Below are 17,606 nucleotides of genomic sequence, written 5' to 3' on the forward strand. Positions count from 1 at the left end.
CAATCTCAATCTCTTCACCATCCATCCTGATGCTGCCAGTTGGTCCAGTGGTGAGAATCTTTGTCTTCTTGACATTGAGCTTCAATCCATATTGGAGGCTGCAGTCCTTGACCCTCTGCAGCAAGCACTTCAGGTCCTCCTCAGTTTCAGCAAGCAGGGTCGTGTCATCTGCATAACGCAGATTGTTGATAGTTCTTCCACCATTCCTGAGCCCAGCCTCTCGGATAATCTGTTCTGCATACAGGTTGAAAAGGTATGGAGACAGGATGCATCCCTGGCGTACACCCTACCCAATTTTGAACCATGCTGTGTTCTGACTACTGCCTCTTGGTCCAAGTATAGGTTTCGCATTAGCACAATTAAGTGTTCTGGGATTCCCATTCTTCTCAGAGCCAGCCACAGTTTGTTATGGTCCACACCCCATTTTATTTATTCATTCATCAATTGGTAGGTATTTGGAGATCTCAGGTGACATAACTGTCAGTTGTACTGCTTAACCCAAAGGCCTTGCCCCTCTGGCAATTTGAATCCACCAGCACTTCTCAGGAGAAAGATGGATAGTTTCCTCCTAATAGGATTTATAGCCTACAAAACCAGGTGGAGGGTCAGCTATGACTTGGAACCAGCTGAGTGAGTGCTTTACCACAACTGAATTACTGCAAATGGCAAATGAAGGCTTTAAAAAAAGTGTATTTTGTTACAGTTGTGGAAACTTGAAGTCCTAATTAGGAGTATGACCCAAGGGGAAGCTGCTTCTCTGTAAATCAGTTAAATGGCAGAGTTTACAAGTTTATATGGCTAAAGGGCCTCAGAAGGTAACTGTAAGCCAGCTTGTAACATGAGAGCTTGGTGACATCTGTAGAAAATTGCAGAGTCCATGCCCTGTGTAAGGGGTCAGCCACTAATCAGCTCTGGTCACTTGTTAGTTACCATGTAAGAAAGTGTCTCCAGATTTCCTGAGGTCTCAGGAGACATAAGAAATTTACTTGTTTTCTTCTTCCCCTTGGGTTTATAATTTTTATTTATTTATATTAATATATGTAGTATTACTTCTCCTCCCCTTGTTTCCTTCTAATTATAAGAGAAGTGCATTTTTTTTCCCCCAGAAGACTTTGAAATACAGAAAATCAAAGATACTATAGCACCTGGAGTCATAATGCAGCTCCTTCCGTGTCCATTGTATTTGCTTTTTTAAAAATATAATTTCTTTTTTGAGTGAAAGTCTGCAAATTACTGATTTTTCACACAATCAGTCATAGGTATTTTGTTTTAGAGTTTTAATGAAATCTCAGTATCAGGAAACAAAGATTCTTACCACTGGACTGATAGGCAACATTCATGATGGGTGAAGATGAGATTGAAACTGTCAACAGCTTCATCTTGCTTAGATCCACAATTAACACCCTTGCTATAAGCAGTCCAGAAATAAGGAGACACATTGCATTGGGAAAATCTGCAACTAGGGACCTTTCCAAATTATTGAGGAGTAATGATGTCAGTTTGAAGACTAAGGTTCCTCTGATTCAGGCCATAGTCTTTCTGATTACTAGCTATCCATCCGAGAGCTGGACAGTGAATAAGGATGACAGAAAAAGAATTGATGCCTTTGAGCTGTGGTGTTGGAATAGTACACTGAACATCCCATGGACAGCCAAGAGAACAAATAGGTATGTCTTGGAGAGAGTGCAGCCAGAGTGCTCGTTGGAGGCAAGAATGATGTCACTTTTCCTCACATACTTTGGATATGTTGCTAGGAAGTTCTATTCCTTGGAGAAGGACATGATGCTGGGAAGGGTAGAGGGTCGGCGAAGGAGAGGAAGACCTTCAACCAGATGGATTGATACAGTGACTGCTGCAATGGGCTTCTGTGTGTCAGGAAGTGTGAGGATGGCACAGGATAGTACAAGGTTCATATCGTCATAGTTGCTATGAGTTGTGCTCGACTTAATGGCACCTAACAACAACAAAGTTGAATCAGTCCTTTTTGCGTATTGCCTTTCTCCTCAGCCAATTTACCTATTAATTTTTACGCCCTTCTTCATCCCTAGCAATGCCTGTTGATCCTGCAAGATTGATTCTGTGTGTAAACCTTTTCCTTATGGGTGTTGTTAGATACCACTGAGTAGACTCCTACTCACTGTGAACATGTGAACAACAGATCTGAATGCTACACTAGTCTCACTATCTTTTATGGTCCAGGCCATTGTTACAGTCACTGTGTCAGTCAATCTTGTTGAGAGTCTTCCTCTTTATTTTTTTATAATACTGGGCTTATAATTGCCCTTTTGTGATTGATTTATGTCAGTCAGAAAAATTGGCTTTAGATTCATCCATATTGTGCAGTATTTTACAAATTCTTCTTCGTTTTTGAGTGATACATGATACTCCATTGTGTGAATGTCCGTTGAGACACTTGGATTGTTTCCAGTTATATGCTATGGTAAATGATACAGCAAATATAGATATGTCTATTTTCCTGTGTGGATCACAACAAACTGGCTAACTCTGAGAAGAATGGGAATCCCAGACTACTTGAGTGTGCTTATATGAAATCTATACTTGGACCAGGAGGCAGTTGTCAGAACAGAGCAAGAAAACACTGCATGGTTCAAAATCAGGAAAGGATGAGTCCTATCTCCATACCTTTCAGTCTATATGCCAAACAGATCATCCAGAAGTCTGGGCTCTTTGAGGAGTTATGTGGCATCAGGATTGGAGGAAGACTCGTCAACAACCTGAGTTAAACATATGACACAACCTTGCTTGCTGAAACTGAAGAGGACTCAAGGCATTTGCTGGAGAAGGTCAAGGACTGTAGCCTTCAATATTAATTGAAGCTCAGCATCATGAAAGCAAGAATTCTAACCACTTGACTGTTTGGCAGCATCATGTTAGACAGTGAAAAGATTGAGATTATTAACAGCTTCAGTTTGCTTGGCTCCACAATCAACACTTTTGGTACCAGCAGCCAGGAAATCAGAAGACAAATTGCATTGGGAAAATCTGCTGTCAGGGACCTCTCCAGGGTATTGAAGAGCAGTGATGTCAGTCTGGAGACTAAGGGGTGCCTGACCCAGGTCATGGTCTTCACTTAGTAATTACTTGCTATGCATCGGGGAGCTGGTCAGTGACTAAGGATGATAGAAGGAGAAATTATGCCTTTGAGTTGTAGTGCTAGAGAAGAGTATTGAATATACCATAGACTGCTAGGAGAATAAACAGGTTTATCCTGGAGAGGATGAAACCAAGCAAGTCCTTGGAGGCAAAGATTCTGAAGCTCCATCTGTCATACTCAGCATGTTGCAAGGAGGGACCAGTCCTTAGAGAGGGACATCATGTTTGGAACGGTGCAGGATTAACTCAAGAGAGGAAGACCCTGGATGAGATGGATTGACTCAGTCACCTGAGGGTAGGTGCATTAGAGACGGTGAGGTTAGCTGGAGATAGAGCAGGACTCAGAGCTCTTGGACAGGGTTGCTGTGTGTTGCAAGTGCCTTGATGGCACATAACAGTATGTTAGTTTGTGTTGTAGATCTTATGTCTTTGGAACATATACCTAGTTGTGGCATTGCTGGATCAAGTCATATATCTATACCCAAGTTGCTAAGGAAGCACTATTTTCCATCTTAGTTTGTTCACTGTTTCATATTTACAAGAAATTTAGAGTTTTGAATATAGACAGTTAACCTTTAACAGTGGGTACATCAATCTTGTGTAAACTCGTCACACATACTTACTTTTGATTCAACCCAGTGGGAAACTGGAGTTTTAGGGAAACTACAATGAATTTATTTGTTGAGGAAAAGTTACTGTATTAAAAAGGGAGCTCTGTGGTGTCGTCTTTAGGAAGTTGTGCTGCTGACCCAAAGGCTGAACCTCTTTGGTGGTTGGAATCCACCACTTGCTCCTTGGGAGAAAGATGCGCAGTCTCTTCTCATTCAACTTACAGCTTCAGGTTTGGCCTTCAGAGAACGTAATAAGCACTTTACAAGCTTTAAAATAATGTTTGTTTTGAACATGTACTTGCTGTGCCTAGCATTTGAGTTAATCTTTCATATGGATCATTTAGTTATAGAGGTGAGAAGTGAACAGCAGGGAGAAATTCCCTGTCATTTTTTCCTTCTTAATTGAATGTTTTCATTTGCAGAAGGGGCCATCTGTGAGTGTCTGGATTTCTGAGTGAAACTCTGAACCCAAGTGAGAAGAAACCTTCAGGGAGCAGCTTCTGAGAGTGAGTCTGCCTAGCCTTCTGTCTATATAGTATGGAATGTTTTCAACTCAGAAATAGCTGAGGCCCCTTCATTGGCAAAGAGTGGTGATTGACTGTCCTCCATTTGGTAAATAAATGACCTCGATTCTTTTATAAAGTTAAAATAACTCCTCCTGCATTCCTTGCATTTACTGCCAAATAACATTAATTTTTGTGTCCCAGAAAATGATAACACTGCAACTTAAGAGAATTCTTTATTGCTGAAAAGCAACTTTAATATATAATCGCAGCATTTGACTGGCTTTTTTCAGTTAGATGCATCCCTTTGTGTATTTTTCTGTGCTATCAAGTCTTCTGTAGTCCAGATCAGTTCAAGACCTATGCTCCTTGAGGTTTTCAGCCAGCACTGGGGAAGGTGGTCGTAATAGTTCCCAATGTCCATTCTAATCTTGCTCTTGGTAGGTCTCCTTCCCTTTGACAGTGATTCTTTTAGAAGTAAGCATGTGGTCCAGTTTTGGCCAATAGATAGTGTGTAAGAGGCTTCTGGGAAAGATTTTCTAGGAAAAAGAAAAGTGATGGACAGAGAGAGTACCTTAAATACAGAGGTAACATGTGGCACTGCTACACCCCTCTTGCTGCTGTCCTGAAGGTGATGCCTATGTGGGAGCACAGAACTAAGAGAACTGGAGAGAAGCAGAACTGAAGTCATTATCTTGAGGTACCCTGTCTATAGAGAATGCTTGTTCAGTGGATGATGCATTTTCCTGTTTTAAGCAATTTTTCCTTGGGGTTTTCTGTTTTGTCCTCTCAGAAGTCATTCTGATTCATTTGATTTCTCCTAAAATCTCATTTCTTAACGTTACACATTTCTACAGAACTTGGTTCTGTGCTAATCAGTAAAGTTCAGTTGTTTGTTTACATTGTGTTTACAGCATACTGTGAACTGTGTGACACCAAGGGCTGTGTTTATGCTCTTCATGTGTCTGTGATAGGCCTTTGTTCTCAATATGGTAGTCAGTACCTATTTACTGAACTGAATTATCTAAATTATATTTGGAAACCTTTCCACAAAATTGAATAATTACAGAGTTACTTTAAAATTGAACCCTTTCTTAACTATACAATATCTCCCTAGAATTATGAGTAAAGTTGAGTTTGGCTGTTAGGGGACCAACCAGAGTGTGTGTGTGTGTGTGTGTGCGCGCGCGCGCGCGCTTAATTAGCTATTTTGCATTTTGTTTGTTAAGCTTTAACATCAAAATCAGCTCCTTTCTTAATATACTGACTTTCATTCTATTAAATTATATTTATCTTAATTATCAAAATGGATAATAGATTACCTTTGTTTTCTGTGTCAGTTAGCTGAATGAGGGGCATGAATAGTAAACATATTTTAGGAATGTTTTGTAATTGACTTTGGAATGCACACTGACAAAGATTCTTTGAAATGTAACCCAGTAAGAAGAATCTTGAAACCTTGGATTATCTAGTTATATTTAAAGCTCTAGGAAATAAAACCTGAAAACGGGGTTTTTTTGCTAGTTGTAACTCAAGATACCTATATATTATTCTAGCATTCTTTTAAATCCTGCTATTAAAACTTGGAAAAACACAGCAAGAGAGTAGCCTATTTTTTAAAAGCAAAACCAAGAACTTTTTATTGTGATTTATTTGAGTGAAATTTTACAGAGAAAATGTATTTTCTATTGAACAGTTCATGTTGTTGTTGATAGATAGCCTAGAATCGACTCTGACTCGCACCCTGTGAACAGCAGGTCTGCAGCTTGCCCGTCCTGTGCCATCCTTGTCATCTCTGTCCTGCTCAAGCTCATTGTAATAGTCACTGTGCGAGTCCTTGTTGAGAGTCCTACTCTCTGTTGCCAATCCTCTGCCTTTCCCAGCATGATGGCTTTCTCCCAACGGATGGTTCCTCCTAAAAATGTGCCCAAAGTGAGTCGAACTTTCACTCACCTTGCTGATCGTCAAGACAGATTTGTTTATTCTTTTGGCAGTCAGTACTCTTCTCCAGTACCACAGTCCAAAGCCATCAGCTCTTCAGTCATCCTTGTTCATTATCCAACTTTCAGATGCACATTATTGTTGTGTGTTGTTGAGTTGGAACCAACTCATAAATAACCTTGTAGCATGTTTTCAGAGGCAATATTAGCACGAAAGGAGATTGTCCATCTTCTGCTATGGAGCAGCTATGTCCATCTTCTGCTATGGAGCAGCTAGTGGAGTCAAACTATGTGCCACATAGGAGACAACGGAAACTACCATAGCTTGGATTAGGCGCACTTTAGTCATTAAACTGACATCTGAGCTTGGTCCCATTTTGTCTCTTATGATCCTTATGGTATGAGGCTTTATCCCTAGGTCTCTGATCCACCTTAAGTTGATTTTCGTGTGTGGTGTGAGATGTGGATCCTGTTTCCGTTTCCTGCAGTTAGAAGCCCAGTTTTTCCAGCACCAGTTGTTGAAGAAGTTATTTCCTCATTTGATAGGTTTTGACTCCTTGTCAGTTACCAGTGGGTAGGTGGGTTAATTTCTGGGTTCTCAGGTCTCTTCATTGGTTTGTGGCAACACGTCTTTTTTACTTCTGCTACCACAGCTGTTGATTGTGGATCCAAGTAAGATCAAATCCTTCATAACTTCGATCTTGCCTTCATCTCTCATGATTTTGCCTGTTGATCTAGTGGTGAGGATTTTTTGTTTTCTTAATGTGGAAATGTAACCCATATTGAAGGCTATATATGGTCTTTGATGTTATGCAGTAAATGCTCTAGATTGTCTTCACTTTGTGCAAGCAATACTAAGGCATCTACATAATGAAAGTTGTTAATGAGTCTTCCTCCAGCCTTAATACCACCTTCCTCTTCAAATAGCCTAGCTTCTCGAATTATTTGCTCAGAATACAGACTGAGTAAGTATGGAAAAAGGATCCAACTTTGATGCACACTTTTCTTAATTTTAAACCCATAGTGCTTCCTTGTTCTGTTTGTACAGCGGCTTCTGAGCATATCTAAGTGTTCTGGGATTCTGAGATTTTCATTCTTCTATCCCTCAGTGCAACCCTTTTGATGTTAAGTGGTTGATTGTTTCAGTATGTCCCCCCACCCCCTTTTTTTTTAAGTGTCTCCCTTATGGATGGTGATAGTCACCTTGTAAACTTGTCTATTGTTTGGTTCATAGTTGAATCAGGACTGGAAGAGAGTTCAAGAACAACCTTAAAGGTTGCCTATGCGTCATAGTGTTGGGAGTCCACTCTACTCTATCAGAAGGAAGATTTTTGTGAAAAAGCTATGGTTTTGCTTTCAGTTATGTTAGAAGAGAGATCTTAACCTTATGTTATAATCTGGTACCTTAAAATGATTACATTTGTAGAAGAATTTTACTTAATATGTATCATTTGCTTTGTTACCACCTTAAATATCAAATGCCAAATTTATGGAGATGTAAGAGATTTAAATCACTAAGACCAACTTCAGCATGCTTTATTTAATTTGTTATGAAGGGTTAGTAAGACATATGTCTTAGCCTGAGGCCATCACGGCAGGCATGTGACCTCCACCACACCGATCTGATGAATCTTAGGACATTTACTAGGAATATGGAGATAAAGGCACATTCTTTTCTGCTGAATATTGTCCTAAAAACATACAGATACTGTATAATGCTAGCATCTGACTTTCAGTCATTAATTAAAGCCAACACTGAGAAACAGAGCAAAGAAAAACCATTCCCTGTCACTCCCGTCAACCAGCTTTCTCTGAAGCTATTAGACCTCTGTACTTTTCACTTGTGTGAACCAATACATTCTTTGTTCATTCCAGTTGGCTTTGGATTTTCTTTTTTATGTGTATGTAAAATCAGCCTAAATAATAAATCTACATTACTACCCATTCTGCATCTAAATATTGAGAACTGAGGGGACTTGATAAAATATTAATTGTGAATTAAACATGTAAGGCTTGATACAGGTGTGTATAGTTTGGCAGATAATACAGACCATTCATTGATTGCATCCATATTCCATAATTTTACACAAATAATGCATGTGCTTCACCCTCCCCCAGCACCACCCCTACTTCCCATGTGTGTATGCCTATTAGGTAATACACATGGGAAATTTACATGTGAAAGAGGAACTCTGGTGGCATAGTCAGCAGAGAGTTTTGCTGTTAATCCAAGGGTGATACACTGGCAGTTCCAGTTCACCAGCAGCTCTGAGGGAAAAGATGGACAGTCTTCTCCCTTGTGATTTATAGCCTCCTGAGAACCCACTAGAGGGTCAGCTATGAGTCATTTATTTTGGCCTTAACTGCGGTGAGTTGAGTTTTGAGTTACATATGAAAAATACAGTGTTCAAGGTAAGTGCAAGAGAAGACTGAGGCACAAAAGGAGACTTGTACACTAGTGTTCATAGTAGTGTTAATTCAGCATTGCAAGAACATGGAAACAGCCCAGATGTCTAAACATAAAGGAATAGATTGAGAAATTATGGTACATTCACACAGTGCAATAATATGTAGCACGCAGGAGCAATGATTTTCTAAATTACTACCTAACTTGGAAGGTACTGGAGAGCCCCTTAATAAAATTAAAGAAAAAACAAAAAACCTTTAAAAAAAAACAATAAACCCAAATCATTGGGTTGCATAATTTCAGGTGGAAGGAGGTGTGGGTAAAAGAAATAGGAAAGATCGGGTATGAAAAACTATACGAACTTTGTAAGTAAACCAATATAAAATAAAAATTTCCTTTTAAATAAATAGGCACAGAAAAAGGATAAGTAAAAATAGAGTAACTGTAATTTAATTTTTACAATTATTGTCAGTCTTGTAACACTGTCAAGAGGTATATTGTGGTGTGTGAATGACTATGTACAACTTCTTTAGCCACTTAGCTTGTATCTTCCATTAAACACGTAGCTAGCTGTTCATTTCAGTTTCTGTTGATTTACAAAACAGCCGTTTAATTAAAGAATTTTCTTTTTCTCCTTAAATGATAAACAAAACCACACTATTGATGCCAATAGCTACTTCACCTTAATGTAATAATGTTTACATGTTGTGGTATAGAAAAATTCGTCTTAACTGTGATAGGAAGTTATCTGCCACATTTTCCTTAGGGTTGTGTGACGTATAGTGGTGTCATTTGATAGAATGTCTTCTGCTGAAATAGCATTTTTATCGTTGATTAAATTTTTATGTGCATTCTAATTACATACTGCTCCTTGGGTTTCGTAGTTCTATTAATATACATGTAAATTACATGTAAATGTTGTGATTCTTGTAGCTTTAGAATACATTTTTATATCATTAGGCTGCTCTTAGTTTAACTCTTATTTTCATAATATTCTTGAATAATCATACATTTTCATATTTCTGTGTGAATTTTGTAGTTAATTGGTGTAGGTCTCAGAAAAGTCTCCTAAGTATATATACTCAAATTAATTTTTCTTCTCTTTTTACATTTTGCATGGATTTTGGATGTTTCCTCTAAGGTTTATCCCTAGCTCTTTTTCTTTATTGTTGATTTTGTAAATGAAGTGGTTATATGCATGTACTTGATATTTTGTGTGCTTATTGTCACCATTAGGAAGATTATACTTTTTGTTAAATTTTCGTCAGACACGTTACTGACTGACTCTATTTATAATAGTCTTAATATTGACACACTTAGCTTTCCTGGAAATGCAGACCTTATTTATAGCTACTCATACTTTTGCTTTATCCTTTCAAGATTTTGTATCCCTTATTGTTTTACCTGCTGCCATTTATATTTACTTGAATGTCTAGAATGTCATGATTACAATAAGCATTCTTTTTGTCATGTTCTTAAATTTAATACTTTTGTTTCATAAAACGCTTACTTTAAATGTTTATGATGTTCTGTTATTGATTATAGAACAGATAATTTAGTCTATTTTATAAATAAAATGGGAAAGAAATGTCCTTTTTCATCTCTTAAAAAAGAAACGATTTCATTTTTATAATTTACTGATGGTTACATGTATTTTTTTAAAATAAATACTTGTTTATATGGACCTATAGCTATAGCTTAAGAAATAGTGAGTTTTGTAGGGTTTTAATTTTAAGTTATTTTTAAAATCATTATTTGATTAGTGAAGATTTCATATAGATACTGTTATTGCTGTTAGGTGCTATGAAATATGGCTCATAGCTACTTAGGAACCACAGATCTGAATCTTGTCCTATGCTATACCATCCTTATCATCTCTAATATACATCAGCACATAGCTGCAGTCACTGTGTCAGTCCATTTCAATGAGAGGCTTCCTTTTTTTCACTTTATCTTTTTCACCCTTAACTTTCTAAGCATGATGTTACTTTTCCAAGCAAGGAATACCAGAGGAATGTATATCTCTGTTTCATTGTGCTAAGGCGTTTGACTGTGTGGATCATAACAAACTATGGCTGACTCTGAGGAGAATGGGAATCGCAGAACACCTGATCGTGCTAATGAGAAACCTATACTTGAACCAAGAGGCAGTCGTCAGAACAGAGCAAGGAAACAATGCATGGTTCAAAATTGGGAAGGGCATATGCCAGGGATGTGTCCTGTCTCCATACCTTTTCAACCTGTATGCAGAACAGATTATCTGGGAGGCTGGGCTCTATGAGGAGAAATGTGGGGTCAGGATTGGTGGAAGAGCTATCAACAGTCTGCATCATGCAGATGACACAACCCTGCTTGCTGAAACTGAGGAGGACCTGAAGTGCTTGCTGCAGAGGGGCAAGGACTGCAGCCTTCAATATGGATTGAGGCTCAGTGTCAAGAAGACAAAGATTCTCACCACTGGACCAGTTGGCAGCATCAGGATGGATGGTGAAGAGATTGAGATTGTACACAGCTTTCGTTTTCTTGGCTCTACAGTCAACACTCTTGGCACCAGTAGCCAGGAAATTAAAAGACGTATTGCCATGGGAAAGTCTGCTGTTAGGGACCTCTCCAAAGTATTTAAGTGCAGTGGTGTCTCTCTGGAGACTAAGGTAGGTCTGATACAGGCCATGGTCTTTGCAATCACTTGTTATGCATCAGAGAGTTGGACAATGCCTAGGGAGGATAAAAGGAGAATTGATGCCTTTGAGCTGTGGTGCTGGAGGAGAGTGTTGAGGGTACCATGGACTGCTAGGAAAACAAACAGATTCATCCTGGAGAAGGTTAAACCAGGCGACTCCTTAGAGGCAAGAATTCTGAGGCTTCCTATGACATACTTTAGACATGTTGTAAGGAGGGACCCGTCCTTGGAGAAGGACATCATGCATGGTAGGGTATAGGGACAGCGCAGGAGAAGAAGGCCCTTTATGAGGTGGATTGATTCAGTGATGGGTAATCGGGATGGGTCTATCAGAGACAGTGTGATTGTCACAGGGCAGAGCAGGGTTTAGGGCTGTTGCACATAGAGTCGCTATGAGTTGCAAGTGACTGGTTGGCACACAACAACAACAACATACACACACACAGAGGAGTAATTTTGTTACCAAATATGAGAGAATGAGAAATGTGCACATTGTCAAATTATTTTTTTAAATATAGAGGTAAAAGAAAATCTTATTTCAGACTCTACCCCTGAATTTACTAAGTTTATCCTATTCAGATTTGTGAATGTCATTTAAGAACAAGCTTGAGTAGTGTTTTAAAGAAGATGATAATGGATTTTAATCCAAGATGAAAGGAGCCTTGTTGACACAATGGTAAATCGATTGTCTGCTAACCATAGTGTTGGCAGCTTGAACCCAGTTAGCAGCTAAGTGGGAGAAAGGCCTGGTGATCTGCTTCAGTAAAGATCACAGCCAAGAAAAACTATAGGGAGGTTAGTTCTGTTTTGTGACTGTGAGGTTGATATGTCAGGATCAACTTGCCAATGATACAAAATTACATTCTGTATTATGTGGCCTAGTGGCGAGAAGCTGCGCTGCAATCCCAAAGGTGCACAGTTCGAGGTGATCAGCTGCACTGTCTCTTCGCCTGTGAAGTAATGGCCTCTGAAAACCCACCAGAGGGTCAACTACAGGTTGGTTCCGACTCTACGAAAAAACAACATAACTAGAAAACTCTTTTCAAACTCCTTTAGCAGTTTGATAGTTTCAAGAATGGAAACAGTAAATTCTAATTTTTTTATTAATAGTCTAAATCAGAAATAATTGCTGAGAGTTTATACTATACTTACGTAAATGGAATTGGTGGGCTTAATGTAGGCCTTAACCGTATTAAATAATCCTTACCACAACAGCTGGAATTTATTGTAGCTGTGCGTATTGGTAGAAAGGCCAAGATTTCTTTGGGGAAAAAATATCATAAATGCAGTCCTTTTGTGGTTTTGATTAAGGGCTGTTTTCAGGACAGTGTGAGGAAATGCCCTACATGTTTTGTGCTCCATAGACAGAAAAGATGTTTCTGTAAACTTGAATAAAAGAAACCATTTCTTTTTTGGAAAAAACATAATTACATGCCTGATAGCTATTTTTATTTATTACTACAATAAAATAATAATTGCTTTTAATATGCGTGCTTACTGAGAAATGCTTTGTTACAGAGAATGGTTCAAACTAATGAAATGTCTTGATCTGGGAGTACTGGTGGTGGTGGTATTACTGCTCGGTACGGTTGAATTGGCTCTGACTCACGGCAGCCCAGGGAACAGCACATCTGAGCCTTCCCCTACCCTGCACCATCCCAGCGCTGTCTGCCATGCTCAGGCCCATTGTGGTCATCACTGTGTCCATTCATCCAGTTGAGGGTCTTCCTCTTTTCACTAACCATCTCCCTTTCCTAGCAAGATGTCTTTTTCTAAGGACTGACTCCTCCTGACAACATGCACAAAGTATATGAGGTGAAGTTTGGGTTTTACCTCTGAGGAACTAATTTCTCGCCCAGTATCAAATACCAATGATATGTCGTCTTGTTTTTAGTGCTCTAAAGACTGGGGTGCTCCTTGGAGGCAAGGATTCTGAGGCTCCGTCTGACATGCTTTGGACATGTTAAGGAGGGACAGGTCCTTGGAGAAGAACATCATGCTTGGGAGGGTGGAGGGACAGCGCAGGAGGGGAAGGCCCTCTATGAGGTGGATTGATTCAGTGAGTGGGGTAATCGGGATGAGTGTGTCAGAGACAGTGTGATTGGCACAGGGCAGAGCAGAGTTTAGGGCTGTTGTACATAAGGTCGCTATGAGTCGCAAGCGACTCAATGGCACATGACAATAACAACAAAGACACTTGACGTAAAATTCACCAGAAGTTGTCACTGGGTTTTTCATAATGTTGTTCGGTGCCATTAACTCATCTACAGCTCACACTGACCCGACAGACAGTGGATCTGAATCCTGCCCTATCATGGGTCATTTTTATAATTTCTGGTATACTCAACCTCTTTGTAACTCTACATGAGACATTCATCACCCGGTTACACTGCCTGTATTGCTGTATAATAGGACTCAACTACACATCCCCTTCCCCTTCAAATTAGAAAATACTTGTTCAGTGGTGTACAAAAAGCCACTCTTTAGTTTGACATAAAACATTAGTTCTCAAAAAGTTAATTATCTACAGAAGAATCATCTGAAACCTAAAAGATTTAAATAGCCATAATTCTGTTTTTAGTTTTAATTCACTTTGTATTTAAAATGTCTCAACTTAATTGGCATAGAGTAGGAATTGACCCGTAGTTGACCTCCATTGGGTTTCTGAGACGATAAATGGCATGGGGGGACCGTTGCCCATATTTTTCTCGTGGTGATGCTGGTTCGTTGTTAGAAAGCCTTAAAGCCTTATCTTTAGTTAGGGAAAACGCCTAAGGAAATACTCTGTCTAAGTTTGGAAGTATAGATACCTAGTATATCATTTCTGGCATAGACTGGTGAGCACATCCGGGGCAGCAATCTGTTAATTGAAATGAGTAAATTGGCATTCTGTCAATTCCTGGGGCCTTATTTTTTGCCAGTGCCTTCCTTCAGTGTAGCTTCTACTTCCTCCTTCATTACTGGTGACTCGGTCTTATGATACTTCCTGAAATTTTTCAGTGTCAATCAATTTCTGATAACAATGACTGTGTATTCCCTCCATCTTCTTTTGATGTTTTGTGGGTCATTCAATATATTGCCCATAGTATCTTTCAGTGTTGTGACACAAGACTTGTTTTTCAGTTTCTAGGAGGGGCTATTCCTTGTAGAAGGAAAAGATGCTGGGAAAGGTGGAGGGTTGGCAAAAGAGAAGACGACCTTTAACCAGGTGAATTGACACAGTGACTGCTGCAATGGGAAGTTGTGTGTCAGGAAGTATAAGAATGGTGTGGGATACAACAGGGTTCAGATCTTTTGTTCATAGGGTCACTGTGAGTTGTACTCGACTCTGCGGCACCTAACAACAAGAATATCAGTACCTTATGGAAGCAAAATCTTGTTGAAGATCATTAAAAAATAGCTAGAATATTAGTGTATAACTTTCTATGCCTCAGTTCTTATTTTCCCAGGGTATATTCCAAGTAGTGGAATAGCTGGGTCAAATGGAATTTCATAGCAGCAGCATTCACCATTGCAGGAACATGGAAATGGCCCAGATGTCCAACCACAAACAAAAGGATTGAGAAATTATGGTACATTCACACAATGGAATACTACATGCACACAGGAGCAGTGATTTTGTAAATTATTACCTAACTTGAGAGAGACTGGAGAACATTATGCTTAATGAACTAACTCAGCCTCACAAAGACAAATATTGTATAAAATCATTATTGTAGAATGAGTATAAGGATCCAAGGGGGTGTGGGAGGGTGGAAGCTGAGGAATAGGATGTTCAGGGGGAGGGGAGGATTAATCATGGAGTTGTACAGTTTGTTGGTTAGGGCATGAGGGAAATTGGAAGAATCTGTTCTGGAAAACAATGTATTTGAATTTTGTAAATAAATTAGTATAATTTAAAAAAAAAAAGCTAGAATAGTACATTGACAGGGAACTACTGGAAATACAAGCTGGTTCTACAACAGGCTGCTATACCAGGAATATTGCTGATGTGAGATGTATCCTGGTTGAAAGCAGAGAATACAAGAAGAATGTCTATTTGTGTTTTATTGTGCAAAGGCTTTTGATTGCATGGATCATAAAAAAATTAAGGTTCACTTTGGGAATAATGGGAATCCCAGAACACTTAATTGTGCTCACATGGAATCTGCACGTAGGCCAAGAAAATGTTGTTTATAAACAGAGCAGTGGAACATTGCACGGTTTAAAATCAGAGTAGGTGTCGGGATTGTATTCTTTCTCCATACCTATTCAGTCTATATATGTTGAGCAAATAATTCACAAAGCCAGACTCTATGAAGAGGGATGTGGCATCAGGATTGGAGGAAGATTCACCAGCAACCTGCATTATGCTGATGACATAAATTTGCCCAAAGTGAGGAGGATATGAAGCGCTTGCTGCAGAAGATCAAGCACTACAGCCTTTGGTATGGATTATATCTCAACATCAAGACAAACATCCTCATCACAGTCAACAATACGATACATGGAGAAAAGATTGACGCTGTCAGTGATGTCATCTTGTTTGGATCAACAATCAACAGCCTTGGTACCAGCAGTCAAGAAATCTAGAGACTTACTGCATTGGACAAGTCTGCCATCAGGAACCTCTCCAAAATACTGAAGAGCAATGATGTCAGTTTGAAGACTTTAGTTGCACCTGATCCGGCCATGCATGATCTTCTCAGTCACTTACTACACATCAAAGAGGTGGACAATGAATAAGCGTGACAGAAGAAGAATTGATGCCTTTGAGTTTTCGTGCTGGAGAAGAACCTAAATATCCCCTGGACTGCCAAAAGAACAAACAGATATGTCCTAGAAAGAGTCCAACCAGAGAACTCCTTGGAGGCAAGGATAATGAAGCTTCCTCTTTCATACTTTAGACATGTAGCTAGGTGAAGTTATTCCTTGCAAAGTGGCTTCATGTTTGACAAGATAGAGAGTCAGTAAAGAAGAAGGACCTCTCTCCCCCCAGTCAGATGGATTGACACTGTGATTTCGGTAATGGGCATTAGTGTTTCAGAGATGATGAGGATGGCACAAGATAGGGTCGGTTTCAAGTTGGGTGTTCATAGAGTCACTATGATTTGTAAAGACTTGACAGTACCTAACAAAACAACAACAGTACATGTATTAGAATTGTTATTATGTATTGTCGAGTTGGAACCAACCCATAGCTGACCCTCCAGCAAGTTTTTGGAGGCAGTAAATTGTATGGGAAAGAGATTGTCCTGTGAAGCAGTTGGTAGATTCAAACCACATGACTTTGGGTTGACAGTGCAACTCCTTACCACTAAGCCCTAAGAACTCCCTAAAGTGAGAGTATATGTTGGTTTATTTTCTTAGAAGGAGATTCGAAGGTTTCTATCAAATTTAAAATACCTTCTTGTTTTACTTCGTGGAATTTTTCCTACAAATAAATTTTACAGGTTTTAGTTTACTGCTTTATCAGGTTCCCTCCCATATGTTTGAAATGACTTTTATAAGATTATTCTTTAGTACATTTTTTATATCACAAATAAGCACATACGATTTTCACTAATTGCTGAGCAACTCAATGGCATATAACGATGACAACAACAGTTATGCCCTGAATACAACTTACGAAAAATGAGGGAGGAGGCAGTTGGGATGGGGAGAACGTTGCCTTATTTCCAAGATACAGTGTTAAATGAAAAAGCAGGGTTCCAAATGGTGTATATCATCATTTGTTTGGACAGGAAAACAGAGCAAAATCGAGCATACATAAAAGGCTTTTCTCTTCATAGAATGTCTGTGAGAGGGAGGCCACACCAAGTGTTCATGTTCAGGTTAGCAAGAAAAAACAGTGGGAAGGGAAGGAATTGTTCTTAATATAATCTCTTGTATCTTTTGAGTTTGCAACATAGTGATAATTGCAAATCAAGTAAAAAAAAATATATGCTTCTAAGTTTAGAAAAATGTATCTCCATTCTTCCTATTTTTCACCTTTGTCAATTTATTAGACAAACTCTAGATGTAACCCCAGTGCACATTTCTAACAAGTATTTTATTCATGTATTTCTTATGTACTTCTGAAAATTCATGAAGTACATTTAAGAGCAAGGTCAAGAAGTTGTTAAAGAAATAATACAACATGAATACAAATAATTTTTATTTGATTACCTGAATGTGCAACAAACAGCCACTTTTTAGGACCATTCCCTATTGTGCTTTGTTCCTGTGGCTTGAAACACTGTATGTGTTTTCTATTCAGATCCTCAAGGGATAATACCCTTCACACAGCCTCTTTATTGTTTCCTTCCAGTTAACCGTGAGGGAATCACCCAGGGAACAGATTAGGCTACAGTTAGCTCTGGTGAATTTTGC

The 17,606-nt window shown here is 39.0% G+C and overlaps 1 pseudogene; it reads right to left on the bottom strand.

Annotated features, from left to right (window-relative positions):
* Window positions 1-1,340, bottom strand: part of LOC102866291 — a 14,344-nt pseudogene extending 13,004 nt beyond the window's left edge.
* Between the last annotated feature and the right edge of the window lie 16,266 nt (window positions 1,341-17,606).

The sequence above is a fragment of the Elephantulus edwardii genome, unplaced genomic scaffold (assembly GCF_000299155.1).
Source record: "Elephantulus edwardii isolate Elephantulus edwardi_28Jun2011 unplaced genomic scaffold, EleEdw1.0 scaffold00245, whole genome shotgun sequence".
In the NCBI taxonomy this organism is placed as follows: Eukaryota; Metazoa; Chordata; class Mammalia; order Macroscelidea; family Macroscelididae; genus Elephantulus; species Elephantulus edwardii.